Consider the following 7943-nt stretch of genomic DNA (forward strand, 5'->3'; position numbering starts at 1 on the left):
AGATAGTGTGTAAAAAGTAATTTGAGTGATGATGAAAGTTCATCGCTAACAAAAAAATTTCCCGATCTATCCTTGGATATGTAGGATTTCTTTCTTTTCTATCTTCACTTAATATATTGCTTTCCCTGAAGCCAAACAACAAACCAAAATTGAACATATGAATAAAAAAATACATAATATCTGAAAAAAACTCAAAGTTAGCAAATAGAAAGACAATAGATTCAATGCTCAACAAGGAATAATGAATACCGTTAAAAATAGAGGGTTTGTTTATCTTTTTTCTTCCCTCATATGTTCCTAATATTATCCACCAATACAAGCATGGCCACAAATCCTAATTGAAGAAGTGAATCACAAAACCAAGAGATCATGCTGATACTCAAAAAATGAACATTAATTCAACAAAGCTTATCATCAATCAAGTAGAAAGAATCACTTCCATTGTTCTCGCTCATTCAAAAAAAAAAAAAAAACCCTAACTAAACATATATAAAGATTCCATCATTAGAAAGACAATAGAATTCAATGCAAAATTCGGGCTCCAATGAATTACATGGATTGGGAAAAGACAAAAAAGAGAGCAATTAGAAATAGAGAAGACATGTTCTAACCTTATTTTCTAATATTTTTCCCGATATGAGTCCCCCATCAATCCAAATACAACCACAAACCCCCATTTCAACGAATGAATCGAGACAAACCATGATGAAATTCACAAAGAAAAAGAAACAAAAGATTGACTATTGGTTCAACCAACACCATCGTGAATCAACCACGAAGAATCACCTCATTTTCAGGAGGGTGATTGAGAGGGGCAACCTCAATGGCAGCGCGAGTTTCTTGAAGTTTCTCAGCTATCTCGGCTTGGGTGTGTCCCTGGTCAGAGAGCATTTCCTCGAGCTGATGAGGCGGAGCTCGATGGGGCGCTTTCGATCGCGCTCGAGGATCTGAGGATTGCTTGGGCTTCATGAATAACTTCTTAGATTCGATACATCCATTGGTGTTTGATCCCTGAGCAGTATGCAAACCGGTCCTGTTGTACATGGCTCCACCTCTGGAACCCTAAACTCAAAAAGCAAATGACGTTCCTCTCTCCTCACTGAAGCCCAAAACCCCTTATCAGTTGAGAATAGAGAGATTTGTAACTAGATGATGACCTATATTCACAAGCACTCAATGGAGACGTATGGATTTGGCCATATTCAATTTAAACAAAAAATTAGACATTTTATCTCATGTGAATTAGCTCTTGTACCTCTATTTTTTTTCATTTTAACTTGATGGACCTATATCTATGATATGATTAATTATCTCATATGTATATTTGAGAATAAGCTTAACATTTTTTTTTTAATGTAGAGCTCATTTTTGAATGAGTAAGGCGGTGCTTCCATCAAACGAGGAGTAAAGTGTTGCACACAGGGTAAAAATCCAAAACGGGTGAAAAGAGTGTAGAGTGTTAAAATTTGTATGCAAAATTTATTTTTATTTTTGACCAAATAACATTACAAAGCACATAGAAATGTAAAGTTACCATAAAATTTTTGAAAAAGTTTGATTTTTGTGGTTGTATAATTTTTACTACAAATAAATGGAATTAAAGTGGGGAAAAAAAGTACTTAAAATTTTGAGAAATGCAAAGTAAAATGCAAAGTAAAAGTAAAATTTTTACTTTTGCAAAATAAAAACTTGTGATTTTTATTTTTGCAAAAATAAGAACATAAGGTTTTCTCGATTCTATGACATGTATTTTCCTAGATTTTTAAATAGAGAAAAATCCATTACAAAGCCATCAATGGTGTTTACTCATATGGGTAAAATCATCATTTCATTTGAGACCCAACTTATATGGCATATACATATATATATATATATATCTCAAAAAAATCTTACTAACAAAAAAACTTAAATCCCAAAAAAATCAAAACAAAAATCATGTTGAAAAAAATAATATTTTTTTACGCCACGTGGTAGCTTTTTACATGAATGGACAATTTTACTTATGGCAAAAAGGAAAAAAAGTTAATATCGTTGGCGTGCAAATATGAGAAACCACGTGTGATAGAATTAGAAAAAAAATATGTCCTTACTTTGCAAAAAGTCAAAAACCACAAGGAATTTTCTTGTACTTTACCTAGAAATAAATAATTCATCCTCCATATAGAAAAAATTTTATACAAAATTCATGATATTGAAGTTTTTTAGACTACTTCGATTGTTAAATTTTACTCTTTTTCTAAAATTTGCATCTAAAGTTTTATTTGTGTGTGAACTAAATTCAATCCCATCTATAATGTTTTGCAAATCACGCACTATATTTAGTGTATTTTTCTCATGTTACAGAAAATAATTTATTTACAGTTTCTATTGCTAAAATAGCTTTTTTGGAAGAAATATGTAGTAAAATGCGACGATTATTTAGATTTTAATCATAATAAATTGGCGTGCCCATTATCTCTTGTTGAATTTCAAAGCATGTGAGGACCATTAATCTAATGCTTACTTTTATACAAACATATACACCAAAGTAACCACAACAACGATGATACCTCCACATTGGCACAAGGGAATAACAATTTGATTTGATAACGACAATGTTTAATAACAATGGCTGCAATAGCTATATTTTATGACTACCAAATCGCACAAAATTATTAAATGTTTTACGACCATAACAACAACCGTATTTTTCATATTAACACAAATAACAACAATTACATTCTATTGCAATAACATTCAACACCAATAACATTTGACATGGTATTGAAGATTTTGCGATTAATGCACCCGTTTGTGTGGTATAAATAACGAACTATTCAATTGGAACATTTTTATAATTGAGTTTGATACACCACTGAGTTTTGCATAGTATCATCTTTGTTTTTTCAAACATCATCCGTCCAATATAGTTTGTATTTTTTTCCTTCATGAAATTTTAATTTTGTAGAATGTATTGACCAAATGCAATGAATGGGGAAAAACAAATTTTTTATTCTCACAAAAAATTCATGAAGAAGAATGCTTATTGTGTGCATAGTAATATGCTAAGCAAATATCTGATCAAAACGAGCCATAATGAAAGAATGTCTACGATACATCAAAAGAGTGAGTAGAAGAGCCCTTAATGTCCAAGCGAAAGAAAAAATGCAAAAAATACATTATTATAATCTTTGGGACTCACTAACCTCTATTAAGAAAAATGCAATATTTCTTATATGTGTATATTGAAATGACAAAATGACGATCTTAACAGAAATACTTAAAATGAGAAGCAAATCAACTTTTTATGTTCATTGCAAATCTTGTAAGGATAAATGTTGAATTTCAAAGCATGCGAGGAGCATCAACTAATGCTTACTTTTTATACAAACATATACATCAAAGTAACCACAACAACGATGATACCTCCACATTGGCGCAAGAGAACAACAATTTGATTTGACACCAACAAAATTTAATGACAATGGCTGGAATAGCTATATTTTATGACTACCAAATCCCACAAGATTGTTAAATATTTTATGGCTGTAAGAACAACTATATTTTCATATTAACACAAATAACAATAATTACAATCTATTACAACAACATTCAACACCAATAACATTTAACAAGGTATTCAAGCTTTTGCTATTAATGTGGTTGTTCGCATGGTATATGTAACAAGCCATTCAATTGGAACATTTTCATGATTGAGTTTGATACACTACTGAGTTTTGCATAGTATCGTCCATATTTTTTCAAAGATCATACGCCAAATATGGTCTACATTTTTTCCTTCATAAAATTTCAATTATGCAGAAAGTATTGACCAAATGCAATTGAAATTTCATGAAGGAAAAAATCAAAGCATATTTGGACATATGATCTTTGAAAAAACAAAGATGATACTATGCAAAACTCACTAGCGTATCAAACTCAATCATGAAAATGTTCCAATTGAATAGCTTATTACATATACCCGCTGACAGGCTGTATTAATAACAAAATCTTAAATACCTTGCCAAATGTCATTTGGTGTTGAATGTTGTTGTAAGAGATGTAATTGTTGTTATTTGTGTTAATATGAAAAATATAGTTGTTCTTATGGTCATAAAAAAAATTTAAACAAATATTGTGGGATTTTTGTAGTCATAAAAATATAGCTATCCAGCCATTGTTATTGAATGTTGTCATTGTCAAAACAACTTGTTTTATTTTTGTTGTGGTTACTTTGGTGTATATGTTCCTTGCATGCTTCAAAATTTATCGTGACAAGATTTGCAAACCATTGTGCCACCAATGCAAAACAAAATTCCTGCAATAAATACAAAGAGTTGCTTTGCTTCTTCTCATTTTCAATATTTATATTAATGTGGTCATTGAAAAATTCAATATACAAATAACAACAATTACAATCTAGTACAACACATTCAACACCAACAACATTTGACAAGGTATTCAAGCATTTGTGATTAATGTGGCAGCCTTTTCAAGTGGTATATGTAAGAAACTATTCAATTAGAACATTCTCATGATTGACTTTAATATACTACTGAATTTTGTACAATATCATATTTCTTTTTTCAAATATTGCCCACCCAAATATGGTTTGCATTTTTTTCATCATTAAATTTCAATTTTGCAGAAAGTATTGACCAAATGCAATAGAATGGGGGAAAACAAGCTTTTTATTATCACGAGAAATTCATGATGAAGAATGTTTATCACATGCAAAGTGATGTGCTAAGCAAATATTTGACCAAGGCGAGCCATAATGAAAGAATTTCTTCGATACATAAAAAAAATGAGTAAAAAAGCCCCACATATCCATATGAATGGGAAAAAAAATAATACATAGCTATATAATCTTTGGAACTCATTGACTTCTACTAAGAAAAATGCAATATTTCATATTTTTGTATGTTGAAATGACTCAATGACCACACTAATAGAAATACTTGAAATGAGTAGCAAATCAACTATTTGTGTTCATTGCAGGAATTTTGTTTTGCTTGGTGGCACAATGGTGTGTAAGGAGCATCAATCTAATGCTTACTTTTATAGAGACATATGCACCAAAGTAACCACAACGATGACGATACCTCTACAGCAAGAGAACAACACTTTGATTTGACAATGACAAAAGTTTAATAACAATGGCTGCAATAGCTACATTTTATGGTTACAAAATCGCACAAAATTGTTAAATGTTCTATGACCATAAGAACAACTATATTTTCATATTAACACAAATAACAACAATTACAATCTATAACAACAATGGAGGTATCGTCATTGTTGTGGTTACTTTGGTGTATATGTTTGTATAAAAAGAAGCATTAGATTGATGCTCCTGGCACGCTTCAAAATTTATCGTGACAAGATTTGCTCACCATTGTGCAACCAATGCAAAACAAAATTTCTGCAACAAACATAAAGTGTTGCTTTGCTTCTCATTTTAATTATTTATGTTCATGTGGTCATTGAATCATTTCAATATACAAAACTTTCAAATATTGCATTTTTTTATAGAGATAAGTGAGTCGCAAAGATTACATAGCAATGTATTATTTGCACTTTTCCTTTTGCATAAACATTTAGGGCTCTTCTACTCATTGTTTTGATGTATCGGAGACATTATTTCATTATGGCTCATTTTGATCAGATATTTTCTTAGCACATTATTATGCATGTAATAAACATTCTTCGTTATGAATTTCTCATGCCAATAAACCTTGCTTTTTCCCATTCAATTGCATTTGGTCAATACTTTATGCAAAATTAAAATTTCATGAAGGAAAATGTGCAAACCATATTTGGACGTGTGATCTTTGGGAAAAACAAAGCTGATACCGTGCAACACTCAGTCATGAAAATGTTCCAATTGAATATCTGGTTACATATACCACATGAACAACCACATTAATAGCTGAAGCTTAAATACCTTGTCAAATGTTATTGGTGTTGAATGTTGTTGCAATAGATTAAAATTGTTGTTATTTGTGTTAATATGAAAATGTAGTTGTTCTTCTAGTCGTAAAACATTTAACAATTTTGTGTGATTTTATAACCATAAAATATAGCGATTGTAACCATTGTCATTGAATTTTATCATTGTCAAATCAAAATGTTGATCTCTTGTGCCAATGTGGAGGTATCGTCATTGTTGTGGCTACTTTGGTGTATATGTTTGTATAAAAGTAAGAATTAGATTGATGCTCCTATCACACTTCAACAATTATCATGATAAGATTTGCACACCATTGTGCAACCAATGCAAAACAAAATTTTTGCAACAAACATAAAGACTTGCTTTGCTTCTCATGTTCAGTGTTTATGTTAATGTGGTCATTGAGTCATTTTCAATACACAAAAAAATTTCAAATATTGCAATTTTTCTTTTATAAAGGTTAGTGAGTACCAAAGATTACATAGCAATGTATTGTTTGCACTTTTCCTTTCGCATGGACATTTAGGGCTCTTCTACTCATTGTTTTGATGTATGGGAGACATTATTTCATTATGGCTCAGACATTTGCTTAGCACATTACTAGTTACATATACCACATGAACGGCCGCATTGATTGTTGAAGTTTAAATACCTTGTCAAATGTTATTGGTGTTGAATGTTGTTGTAATAGATTGTAATTGTTGTTATTTGTATTAATATGAAAAATATAGTTGTTATTGTAGTCGTATAACATTTAACAATTTTATGGGATTTTGTAGTCCCAAAATATAGCTATTCTAGCTATTGTTATTAAATGTTGTCGTTGTCAAATCAAATTGTTGTTCTCATGTGCCAATGTGGAAGTATCATCATTGTTGTGGTTACTTTGGTGTATATGTCTGTATAAAAGTAAGCATTAGATTGATACTCCTCGTAGGCTTCAACATTTATCGTCAATGGCGGATCTACATTATGAGAAGTGGGTCCATGGACCCCACTTCTTTTTTTTAAACAATTATCTTATATATAAATCATCCTGAATTGGGGTCTCAAAATTAACCCCACCTACGGGATTAGCAAACCACAACTACGGGGTTAGCAAGGTTGCAGGACCTTTGATGTTTGATCTTCCTGGAGAGTAGATACCAAGATGGTCTTCCCACATTGCTATAGAGCCTTGTCTCATGGACAAAGGTAAACAACATTAGTGTAGTCTATATATATATTATCGATTTAGTTATTCATGTTATTAATTAATAGTTTTTTTTGTTGCAATATATTGACATGATTCGATTCTGCAACATTATCTTCCTGTCTATTAATTAATGACTTCTATTTATAAAAAAATGTATTTTAGTATTATTTTAGTATTATTTTTCAAAACATGAACAAAATTTATTTACATGTATATCAACTCTATTTAATCGAATAAAATATATGATTATTAGATAATTACTTATTTGCATGAAAAGAGCCATTAATATACATATGGACCCATAGTGTAGAAATCCTGGATCCGCCACTGTTTATCGTGACAAGATTTGCACACTATTGTGCAACCAATGCAAAACAAAATTCCTGCAACAAACATATAGAGTTGCTTTGCTTCTCATTTTCAGTGTTTATATAAATGTGGTCATTGAGTCATTTCAATATACAAAAATTTCAAATATTGAATTTTTAATTGAGGTTAGTGAGCCCCAAAGATTACATAGCAATGTATTGTTTGCATTTTTCCTTTCACATGGACATTTAGGGGCATTTGGATTCCGGAATAGGAATGGGAAGGGGGGAAGATAAGAAGGGAGGAATGAGAATGAGAAGAGGAGGATAATGATGAGGGTGTTTGGTTGGAGGGAATGAGAGTTAGGAATATGAAAAGTAAGAGAGAGAGAAATATAGTAAAATTACACGTATGCCCTTTATATATAAATAAGATAACATTTTATAAAACAATAGTTTATATTTAATCATAAATAATTAACATAAATGTCTATTTAATATTTACATT

The sequence above is a fragment of the Dioscorea cayenensis genome, chromosome 2 (assembly GCF_009730915.1).
Source record: "Dioscorea cayenensis subsp. rotundata cultivar TDr96_F1 chromosome 2, TDr96_F1_v2_PseudoChromosome.rev07_lg8_w22 25.fasta, whole genome shotgun sequence".
NCBI classification, from domain to species: domain Eukaryota; kingdom Viridiplantae; phylum Streptophyta; class Magnoliopsida; order Dioscoreales; family Dioscoreaceae; genus Dioscorea; species Dioscorea cayenensis.